Raw genomic sequence first — 12,647 nt, 5'->3', positions numbered from 1 at the left:
ACTAATATTAGGATTTGAATTTAGGAAAATGACTCAAAATGATTAATTCTCAGCCACAGAATGATTAAACAGAAATTTGCTAAAGAAAACAATATATTCTATAAGAAGAATTTCTCATTCAAATATATAAAGATGCATATAAGAAAGAAGGTTAAAATCAGTTAAATATTCAAGGAAAATGAAACAAATTAAATAATAGTTTAAGTAAAAATAATTTCCAAGCATACAAATTGCCAAATGATATTTACAAATTATCTCAAACTCAGTATTTATTTGAATAAATAAATTCAAGTTTGCAACTACTCAAATATCTGTATAAGTTGAAAACATTCTTATATAATTTAGAAAGGTTAATAGTACATATTAATATGAGGGTTTGAAAGTGAAATACTACTTTCAAACATGATTGATGAAGTTTTTAAAAAAAATGTTTTTAATTACATACATTTATTTTGTGCATATGTATTGATATATTTGTACACGTTAGTGGAGGTCAGATGACAGCTTGTTGAGGTTTGTTTTCTTTCTCCACCATGGGAGCTCCAGGGACTGGACTCAGGGTCAGATTTTACAACAAGTGCCTTGACCAACTGAGCCTTATTTCTGGCCATAATGAAGATACTTTATAGTCATCCTTTATGAGAAGTGTTTTGGTAATGTATAAAACTGAAAATATCATTTGCTTTAACTCATAAATTCATAAATTTGCATCATGTTGCAACTATTACCCCTTTGGACATACCTACACAATAGAAGTGGCATTTCTGAGAGAAAATAAAGATTGCAATTGATGTAGATAGTGATGAAGTGGAACATTTGAAAACATGGCATGTGCCAGCAGAAATGTGAACAGCATATGGTATATGAGGATTGACTATGAAATGAGATTTTTAAAAACTGGAGCTGTCTTAAAGCTACAATTCCATTCTGAATATATATATATATAAGAACTTGAAGAATTAGGTTTTCTAGATCCACCCTAAGATGGGGCATTTAGAACCAAAGAGTTAAGTGATAGTTGAGGAGCACTGCATTTCATTAAAATGCCTATATGTATATATAATATATTATATAATAATATATAATGTATATGATTTCTATATTATACAGAAAATAATCAGTAGAAAAATAATTATGTACATAGGGGATAGGAAGACAGACAATAGATAGGTAGATAATAGATGAGATAGATAGATGATAGATAGATGATAGATAGATAAATAGATGACAGATCAATTGATGGTAGGATTATAGATGACAGGAAAATAGATACACAAATGATAAATAATAGAAAGAGAGATACAGATGGATAGATAGATGCCATAAAGATATATATATATATATACACATATACGATATATAGCTGATCATAAAATAAGCTATGCAGATAGGCAAATATACGCATACCAGTAATCGAAAGAGAAAATGTCAGATGTGAGAAGAGTATGTGGAAGGACAGAAAAAGGTAAATATGTGCTTGTGTTAGGCATTCCACCTGTTTGAGATTCCAGGTATCTTACAATCTTCCACAGATCCAGGTACCCAGGATTTGACCAACGATTAACTTAGGACAGGTCATGACCATTAAGTTTGGCATTTCCCACACAAAATATCTCCTGTTTAACACAGGAAAGAGTGTGGAACTGTCCATAAAACTGCACAGATAGAAACACTTACCAATTACCACTGACAGTGTCGGTACAGCCAAAGCTCACATTTCTTCTCCAAGTGAAAATACACTTGAATTATTTGTTTTAGCAGAGAAACAATTTATACTTTTTTAAGATTGGAGGTAGTATAGTCATCATAAAGAATTACTGAGTGTATCTGTGTGGGGTCTGAATAAAGCAAGCATAAGTACCTGGATGCTGAGTTACAGCTCGTATCCACACATACACATGGATTTGGGTGGAGCTGAGACGCGATTTTTCTATTCTTCTGCCATTGGGACATGAATGGTAGATGTCAGTTTGGAGTACTACAGCTTTTCTTTCCCCTCCCACTACCAATGATTTCCTCTGCTCTCCCCCATACCCAGACTCTGTCCTCTTTCATATCCCATGTGTTCTCTTTCCAGCCCTCTTCCTCCCCCATCACCTGCCATTATCCTATCTTGCCTCCTTTCTAGGCTTTTTATTTTTCTCATTCTTCCACCTGCTTATATGAAGATGCATATACTTTACCAGCTAGGATAGACAATGAGGGAAAACATGAGATTTTGTCTTTCTAAGTTTGGGTCACCTTAATATTACACTTTCCACACGCATCCATCTTGCTGTGCCATCATTTAGTTTTTCTTTAGAGGTGAGTAAAAAATCTATACTGCATATGTCCATCACCTTCATGTATTGATCATCATCTAAGATGATCCCATTTTGCCATAAGTTTCTGACAAGGGTCTATACAGTGGCTGATCCCGAAGCCAGGAAAGTGTACTTTCTCCTGATTTAGGGAAATGCCTCCATGTCTCCTCACAAGTGTTGGAGTCTCTACCCCAATGAGTCACCCTTACAAAACATAACAGGTCACCAGAAAGTTCTTCCTTCCTACCACTATCTGCTCAACAATAGGTATTCAACAACATGTATTCAGTAATTCAATGGACACATGTCATAAACCAAATTCATGTGAAAAAATCACTAGTTGATTGCACCGTTCAATGTATTAAACTAAAATATTTCAATTGAATTGTCTTGCTTTGCTGTGCTTGGCTGGCTGGTGTGGGCTTTTAAGTTTTGCTTTGGTTTTTGAGACAGGGTCTTATCATCCCAGTATGGGAAAGAGAATCTTGAACTTCTAATCTTTCTGCCTCCGTCTGCTAAATGATTGGATTACAAGTGTGCACCACCACACCTGGTCTATGCTGTGCAAGAGACAAGGTTTCTTACATGTCAGACAAAGAGTCTACTAAAAAAAGTTACATGCCCCAGCTCCTTTCTGAGTTTGTACTTAAGTAAAGATAGGACTTTACTTACGTTACGAATTTGATGAATCATTTGATAATAGATCCAAAAGGGCTGCTTTTACCTCTGAAGCTGGACACATACTTGACCAAGCAATTCCGGTAACTTTGGGGCTACAACCTATTTTAACAGTTAGCGTAAAGATACATTAAAAAGTCTAAAGCAGTAGCTGTTCACCTATACACGTGTGACAAGAATGCATGGTGCTTAAGCCCAAACACACATTTGTACATGGAAACTGTTGTTCTGTGTATACTTTATTTAACATATAAATGTTTATTTGCACTTCTATTAATCTCACCATTTTATTTCGATCTGTTTTTATATTAAAATGTCAATTGTGACCCAGTACATTAGTTGCATAGCATGTTAATGAGGACAATATTAGACCCCTGTGCCCACGAATACCATTAACACTGATAAAGGTATCATTCGCAGTAATCAACCTGAGGGTTAGTACCAGAATCTAATAATTTCTTTGGTTTTAAGAATTTATCTGTATTTTGAGTCCATGAGTGTTTTCCTGCATAGTATGCATACCTTATGCAGTTTGCACATGAAAGCCAGAAGCAGGTGTTCTATTCCTCAGAGCAGGAGTTAAGGATGGTTGATATCCATCACGTAGGTAGGTGTTGGGAAGCAAATACAAGTCCTCTGCAAAAGCAGGAAGTGATGACTTATCTCTCCAACCTTACAGTAATAACTTTTAACATCAAAATAAAAACTTTTGTCTATGTACCTAAAAACATAAATTAATTATACCCATAAACAATCAATAGGTTTTGAGATTCGAAAACAATTTTGATGAACGTTAAGTTACAGAATTGTATGTGGAATAAATTCCTTTAACGTGAACCTTTATTGTAAAATAAAACCGATCAATGCATGTTGAGGAAAGGAAGAGTCTATGGTAAGAGTTGAGAAATGACGCTAATGCCATTTTCATTTTAAATGTTGCCTTCAGGATAATGGTGACCATGAAGCTAGAGCGGCTGTTACAGTAAGGACAAGGTGATTCAAACACACTAATATTGTTTCCTAAGCAGTGTAGGAGGAAATGTGTGTATCTATTTAACGAAATTTCATTTTTATGCTATGCTACATAGTACATCTTATAATAAAATGTTATGACAAAGTATAAAGAAGTCATTTTCATAATATGTGTAGAAGAATTGTTATATGTAAGGAATTCTCTGAAAAATCCTATCCTAATATCTTAAATGCTTATATCATCTCTATATACTACGTGCAAATTAATTTCAAAAAATAACTTAAAAACTGATCTTAAGAATAGAAATTGTCACATAAATAGTACTTATTAAAGGAACCAGATGAATAATTTAGTGTCCCCTGATGCAGGCATACACATATAGAGACATATGTAAATTTAAGTGACTACATATGCATACACTAATGTGTGCATAACTACACATGGACACATACACACAAATATACACACCCTCACAAATACACACATGTGCATGTGAATGAAGACCCTTGAATACACAGATATCATGTACATACAGACATAATAGAATGATGGAGGACACATAATCACCATCATCCAGAAATAGCGGAGCTTTTCAAAGAATGTGTGGATGGCCAGGCATGGTGGCACATGCTTTTAATTCCACTGATTGGGAGGCAGAGACAGATGGATCACTGTGAGTTCAAGGCGAGCCTGGTTTACCCAGGGAGTTCAGGACAGCCAAGGCTACACAGAGAAACCCTGTCTTGAAAACCTCCCCCAAAATGTGTGGATGGATTAAAAACATTAGCGATTAACTTTGAATCAACAATAATGATTCAGTGTCCCATTAAGGAAAAAATCAAATGTACATATACACCAATGCATACTAACATATACATGCACATACATATGCACACCCCACATATGTTCACACATGCAGGAACACACAACATGTACACATATGCATACTTAAACAGGCACACTCACTCAAACATATATAATCATGCATATGCATACCCCAACATATAAATAAGCATGAATTTACATACATATACATTTGAAACCACATGTATATGTTTGTCCCCCACATGCACCTATTCATGCATAGACAAACATACCCACTTATAGATACACACTTCTCAAACATGTCTGCACGTATGCATTCAAACACACACACATTCATATATGTACAGACACACATGCACAAATATACACATATGCACTCATGCACAGATACATGTAATATTTATGCATGTACACGTGTACATTTATACACACAAAATGTTTCTTGCCAGTTCAATCAAGACATCAAATAAAAATTGGTCAAGATATAAAAACCATATGAGAACAACTGAAAAATAGTAAAGTATTTTCAAATGAAGAGTCGCATATATTTGAAAACACATATAGAAAATATTTTACAAATATATGTCACATATCTGTGTGTGTCTGTCCCCAACAAAGGGCTCTACTCTCTCGCTTATTGAACAGCATAGAAACCATCACATGTGAAAGGAATCGGGGATAAGTTACAAATATCTTTAGCAGTTATACAAGGGATTAAGTCATTGGCTCAAATGAATCCCAACTGATTCAGATTAAAATTAACATTGCTTATCAACCCATATGCATAAATGATTGCTTTCAACCTCTCTGATAGATTTCAGGAAGTTGCTTTCAACCACTGTACATGCTGCTTTCAGCAAAGGATACACATGTATTGTTCTTTTTTTTTATTTTTTTATTAATTTGTTCTTGTTACATCTCAATGGTTATCCCATCCCTTGTATCCTCCTATTCTTCCCTCCCTCAGATTTTCCCATTATTCCCCTCCCCTATGACTGTTCCTGAGGGGGATTTCCACCCCCTGTATATGCTCATAGGGTATCGAGTCTCTTCTTGGTAACCTGCTGTCCTTACTCTGAGTGCCACCAGGTCTCCCTCTCCAGGGGACATGGTCAAATGTGAGGCACCAGAGTACGTGAGAAAGACACATCCCACTCTCCACTCAACTGTGGAGAATGTTCTGACCATTGGCTAGATCTTGGTAGGGGTTTAAAGCTTACCGCCTGTATTATCCTTGGCTGGTGCCTTAGTTTGAGCAGGACCCCTGGGCCCATATCTGCCTATCATAATGTTCTTCTTGTAGGTTTCTAGGAGCCTCTGGACCCTTCTACTTTGCTATTCTCCCATGCTTCTCTCATTTAGAGTCCCAATAGGATGTCCTCCCCTCTGTCCCAGTTTCCTGGTAAGTGAAGGCTTTTGTGGGACACGCCCCTTGGGCTAGTTTGAAGATATAAGTGAGTATATACATTTGATTCTGCTTCTGAGTTAACTCCCTCATTATGATCATTTTTAGCTCAATCCATTTATCCACAACTTTTGGGAATTCCTTGTTTTCAATAGCTGAGTAGCATTCCATAGTGGATAAGGACCACAGTTTCTTTATCCGTTCTTCTACTGATGGACACTTAGGCTGTTTCCATGTTCTGGCTATTATGAATAAGGCTGCTATGAACATGGTTGAGCAAATTTTGTTGTGTGCTGGAGCATCTTCTGGGTATATTCCAAGGAGTGAAATAGCTGGATCTTGAGGAGGCCCCATTCCCATTTTTCTGAGATAGCACCAGATAGATTTCCAAAGTGGCTGTACTAGTTTGCATTCCCACCAGCAATGAAGGACTGTTCCTCTTTCCCCACATCCTTGCCAGCATGTGGTGTCACATGAATTTTTGATCTTAGCCATTCTGATGGGTGTAAGATAGAATCTCAGAGTTGTTTTGATTTGCATTTCCCTGATGACTAAGGACGTTGAGCATTTCTTTAAGTGTTACTCAGCCATTTGATATTCCTCTGTTGAGTATTCTTTGTTTAGTTCCAGGCCCCATTTCTCAATTGGGTTATTTGGTTTGGTGGTGTTTAATTTCTTGAGTTCTTTATATATTTTGGATATTAAACCTCTGTCAGATGTAGGGTTGGTGAAGTTCTTTTCCCAATCTGCAGGCTGTCGCTTTGTTTTCTTAGCAGTGTCTCCTGCCTTACAGAAGCTTCTCAGCCTCATGAGGTACCATTTATTAATGGTTGACATTAAGGCCTGGGCCGTTGGTGTTCTGTTTAGGAAGTTGTCTCCTGTGTCAATATGTTCCAGGCTCTTCCTCACTTTTTCTTCTAAGTGACTTAGTGTCTCTGGTTTTATGTTGAGGTCTTTAAGTGACATGGATTTGAGTTTTGTGCAAGGTGACAAATATGGGTCCAGTTGCATTTTTTTACACATAGACCTCCATTTAGACCAGCACCATTTGTTGAAGATGCTATCCTTTTTTCCATTGAATGAATTTGGCTTCTTTGTCAAAAATCAAGTGACCATATATGTGTGGATTCATATCTGGGACTTCGATTCGATTCCACTGATCATTCAGCCTGTTGCTGTGCCAGTACCATGCTGTTTTAATTACTATTGCTTTATAGTACAGTTTGAGATCAGGTATGGAGATTCCTCCGGAGCACCTTTTATTGTATAAGATTGTTTTAGCTATTCTGGGTTTTTTCTTTTTCCATATTAAGTTCAGAATGGAACTTTCAATGTCGTTAAAAAATTGTGTAGGTATTTTGATAGGGATTGCATTGAATATGTAGATTTCTTTTGGCAGGATGGCCATTTTTACTATGTTAATTCCCCTGATCCATGAGCAAGGAAGATCATTCCATCTTCTTATGTCATCTTCAATCTCTCTCTTCAGAGTTTTGACATTTTTTTCAAACAATCCTTCACTTGCTTAGTTAGAGTAACTCCTAGATATTTTATATTGCTTGTGGCTAATGTGAAGGGTGTGGCTTCCCTAATTTCTATCTCTGCAAGCTTGTCATTTGTGTATAGAAAGGCTACAGACTTTTTTGAGTTAATTTTGTAGCCAGCTAATTTGCTGAAGGTGTTTATCAGCTGTAGGAGTTCTCTGGTGGAATTTTGAGGGTCACTTATGTCCACTATCTTATCATCTGCAAATAGGGATAATTTGACTTCTTCCTTTCCCATTTGGATACCCTTGATCTCCTTTTGTTGTCTTATTGCTCTGGCTAGAACTTGGAGTATTATATTGAAGAGATATGGAGAGAGTGGGCAGCCTTGCCTTCTTCCCGATTTTAGAGGAATTTCTTTGAGTATCTCACCATTTACTTTGATTTTGGCTATTGTCTTGCTGTGTATAGCTTTTATTATGTTGAGGAAAGTGCCTTGTATCCCCGATCTCTCTAAAACTTTAAATATGAATGGGTGTTGGATTTTATCAAATGCTTTCTCTGCATCTGAAGAGATGATCATGCGTTTTTTTTATTTTCAGTTTCTTTATATGGTGGATTACATTGATGGACTTCTGTATATTAAACCATCCCTGCATGCCTGGAATGAAGGGTACTTGGTCATGATGAATGATATCTTTGATGTGTTCTTGTATTCGTTTTGCAAGTATTTTATTTAGTATTTTTGCATTGATGTTCATAAGAGAAATTGGTCTGAAATTCTCTTTCTTTGTTGAGTCTTTGTGAGGTTTAGGTATCAATGAGACTATGGCCTCATAGAATGATTTGGTAATTTTCCACCCATTTCTATTTTTTGGAGTAGCTTGAAGAGTATCGGTATTAGCTCGCCCTTGAAGGTCTGGTAGAATTCTGCACTGAAACCATCTGGCCCTGGGCTTTTTTTTTGGGTGGGAGACTATCGATGATTGCTTCTATTTCTGTAGGGGAAATGGGACTATTTAGCTTATGTGTTCTTCATTCAACTTTGGCAAGTGAAATTGATCAAGAAAATCGTCCATTTCCCTTAGATTTTCAAATTTTGTGGCATATATGCCTTCAAAGTAGGATCTTATGATTCTTTGTATTTCTTCAGTGTCTGTTGTTATGTCTCCCTTTTCATTTCTGATTTTTTTGATTTCAATACTGTCTCTCTGCCTTTTAGTTAGTTCGGCTAACGATCTGTCTATCTTGTTGATTTTCTCAAAGAACCAGCTCTTGGTTTTGTTGATTCTTTGGATTGTTTTATTAGTTTCTAATTTGTTAATTTCAGCCTTGAGTTTGATTATTTCCAGATATCTACTCCTCTTGGGTGTTTCTGATTCTTTTTTTTTCTAGGGCTTCCAGTTGTGTCATTAAGATGCTTATGTGCGATGTTTCCAATTTCTTTTTAAAGGCACTTAGTGCTATGAATTTTCCTCTTAGCACTGCTTTCAATGTATCACACAAATTGGGGTCTGTTGTTCCTTCATTTTCATTAAATTTCAGAAACTCCTTGATTTCTTTCTTTATTTCTTCCCTGACCCAGTTGTTATTTAGCAGAGAGTTGTTTAGTTTCCATGTACGTGTAGGCTTTTTGTTATTTCTGTTGTTGTTGAATTACAGCCTAAGAGCATCGTGATCTGATAGGATACAAAGTATTATTTCAATCCTCTTGTATCTATTGAGGCTTGCTTTGTGACCTACGATGTGATCAATTTTGGAGAAGGTTCCATGGGGTGCAGAGAAGAAGGTATATTCTTTCTTGTTTGGGTGAATGGTTCTATAGATATCTGTTAGATCCATTTGACCCATGGCATTGGTTAATGATGTTATTTCTCGGCTTAGTTTCTGTTTCAATGACTTATCCTTCAGTGAGAGGAGGTGTTGAAGTCTCCCACTATTATTGTGTGAGGTTCGATGTGTGGTTTAAGTTTTTTTAGCAGATCTTTTACAAATGTGGGTGCCCTTGTATTGGAAGCATAGATGTTCAGAATTGTGATGTCATCTTGGTTGACTTTACCTTTGATGATTATGATGTGTCCTTTCTCATCCCTTTTGATTAATTTTGGTTGTAAGTCTATTTTGTTTGATACGAAAATGGCTATGCCTGCTTTCTTCTTGTGACCATTTGCTTGGAATATTTTTTTCCCAAACTCTTACCCTGAGGTAATACCTATCATAATGGGTGAGATGTGTTTCTTGAATGCAGAGGAATGTTGGATCTTATTTATGCACCCATTCAGTTAGTCTGTCTCTGTTTATGGGAGAATTGAGACCATTGATGTTGAGAGATATTAATGACCAGTGACTGTTAAGAGTCTTAATTTTGATGTTGTTTCCAGTCAAGTGTTTGTGTAGTTGTTTTTGCCATGGGATTGTTATCTATTTCCTGAGTAGTTTTGGTTGTAGCTTGACCCTTTGGGATGAAGTTTTCCTGCTAGTACCTACAGTAAAGCTTGATTTGTGGATAGGTACTGTTTGAATTTGTTTTTGTCATGGAATATTTTGTTTTCTCCATCAATGGTTATTGATAATTTTGTTGGGTTAAGTAGTCTGACCTGGCATCTGTGGTCTCTTAGGGTTTGCAGGATCTCTGTCCAGGCCCTTCTGGCTTTTATGGTCTCTGTTGAGAAGTCAGGTGTAATTCTGATTACACATTCCATTAAATGTTATTTGGCCCTTTTCCCTTGCAGCTTTTAATATTTTTTCTTTGTTCTGTATGTTTTGTGTTTTGATTATTATGTGACAGGCATTTTTTCTTTTCTGGTCAATTCTATTTGGTGTTCTGTAGGCCTCTTGTATATTTATAGGCATCTCTTTCTTTAGATTGGGGAAATTTTCTTCTATGATTTTGTTGAGAATAGTTTCTGGGCCTTGGAGTCTGATATCTTCTCTTTCTTCAGTGTCTATTATCCTCAGATTTCTTCTTTTCATGGTGTTCTTAATCTCTTGTATGTTTTGTGTCAGGAGTTTTCCAGATTTGGCATTTTCTTTAATGGTTACTTCAAGATCTGTGATTGTATCTTCTAGACCTGAGATTCGTTCTTCCATCTCTTCGATTCTGTTAGAAAAGCTCACCTCTGTGTTGCTCGCCTTCTTCTCTGAGGTCTTACGTTCTCGTTTTTCTTCTGTCTGTGTGTTTATCATTGAATCCATTTTCATTTTCAGATCTTGAACTGATTTTTTGATTTCTTTCATCTGATTGTTTGTATATTCCTGAGTTTCTTCCATTGCCTCTTTATAGGTCTTCAGAGCTTGAACGGTTTTATTTATTCTTTTCATCTGGTTGTTTGCATTTTCCTGCAATTTTTCCAGTTCCACTCTATGTACTTCTTTTATGGCTCTCACCTCTTTGTCTGCGTCCTCGTGCATTTGATTACCAAGTCCAGCCAGGACTACTGGGCCCGAAGTACAGGTGGAACTCAGCTAGATTCTCAGGGCCTGAACCATCTGCCAAGCTCAGCTAGGGATTCTGGGCCCAAAATGCACACAGGGTCCATCCAGAATTTTTGGGCTGGGTCTACGCACCAAGCTCAGTTAGGGGCTTTTGGCCCAAAGTGCCTGCTGTGGTCAGTTATTGACTCAGGGCCCGAACTGTCTGCCAAGCTCAGCCAGGAATTTAGATTCAAACTGCACACTGTGTCCAACCCGAATCTTAGAGCTGGTGGAACTTGAGTGCTCCACTCAGCTTGTGTCACTGCAAGAGAACTGTGGCTGCGCTGAGTTAGGGCCTCTGGTGGAGCTGAGTGCTCCACCCAGCCTGTGCCACAGCATGAGAACTGCAGCTGCGCTGAGTCAGCGCCGGTGGTGGAACTGAGCACTCTGCCCAGCCTGTGTCACAGCAGGAGAACTGCGGCTGTGCTGAGTTTGCGCCGGTGGTGAAACCAAGCGCTCCGCCCAGACTTTGTCACCACAGGGGAGCTGCCGCTGAGCTAAGGTGGTGCCTAGGGTGGAACTGAGTGCTCCGCCTAGCCTGCACCACAGCAGGGGATCCGTGGCTGTGCTGAGCTAGTACCTCAGGCAGAATTGCCACACCCCGGGCTGAATCAGAACCCGGGACTCTGGGGCCGAACTGGCCGCCGAGTCCAGCCTGGGCCTCAAGGCACCACACGACCCAAATCTCACCCAGAGTCCCCGCTCCTGCAGTAACTCCCACCAGCCACCACATCAACTGCCTCCATCAGAGGGCCACAAGCTGCAAACCTCAGCCACTGCCGCTGCTGATGCCAGCGCCACCGGTGCCGCCGCCATAGCCACCTCCGCAGCTGCCACTACGATTCGAGAAAATCCGTGGTCCTCCCACATGCAGGGGCACACAGACCCTCTGCACCCTGGTCCCTCAGAACCGCGGAGCACTCCTGCTGCCATGGTATGGGAACCTTGGTGTTCCCGGCTCAGAAATCCGTGCAACTCCCCGAACCGTCCACTGGAGCCTCCAAACACGGTCCACACCGCTTGCCGCCATCTTGGATCCCCACATGTATTGTTCTGGGTCAGGGGTATATATTACTATGAAGAGTATATAACTTGAGGTTACAGCTATACACTATTTTAGGATATACAAGATGATTACTTGGGAAATTCAAGTAAAGTTGGGTGTTACATGCTACATTGTTCTCTTCAAACCAAGTTAGACAGTTTAAATACACATGAGGAAAGCAGTCGTAAGTAACTGTACAGTGTATCATTAACTATGTGAGATCCAGAAAATGTTCCACTGTCTTAGACTGTAAGATATATTTTTATAATATTCCATTGTTACAATAGTGTGATGGTTAATTTTCCTTGTCCTCCTTACTGGATTTGTATTCAGTAAAGCATCACAGTGGCAGGTGTGTCTATGGGTGTGTCCTCAGACATCTTTAACTGAGAGAAGGAAATCTAACCCTACAGTGGAAACTACCGAAAGGAGAAAGAAAACTGAGGACCAGCATTCATCG

This window comes from Acomys russatus, chromosome 6 (assembly GCF_903995435.1).
Source record: "Acomys russatus chromosome 6, mAcoRus1.1, whole genome shotgun sequence".
NCBI classification, from domain to species: Eukaryota; Metazoa; Chordata; class Mammalia; order Rodentia; family Muridae; genus Acomys; species Acomys russatus.
Note: the sequence above shows the minus strand (reverse complement) of the source record.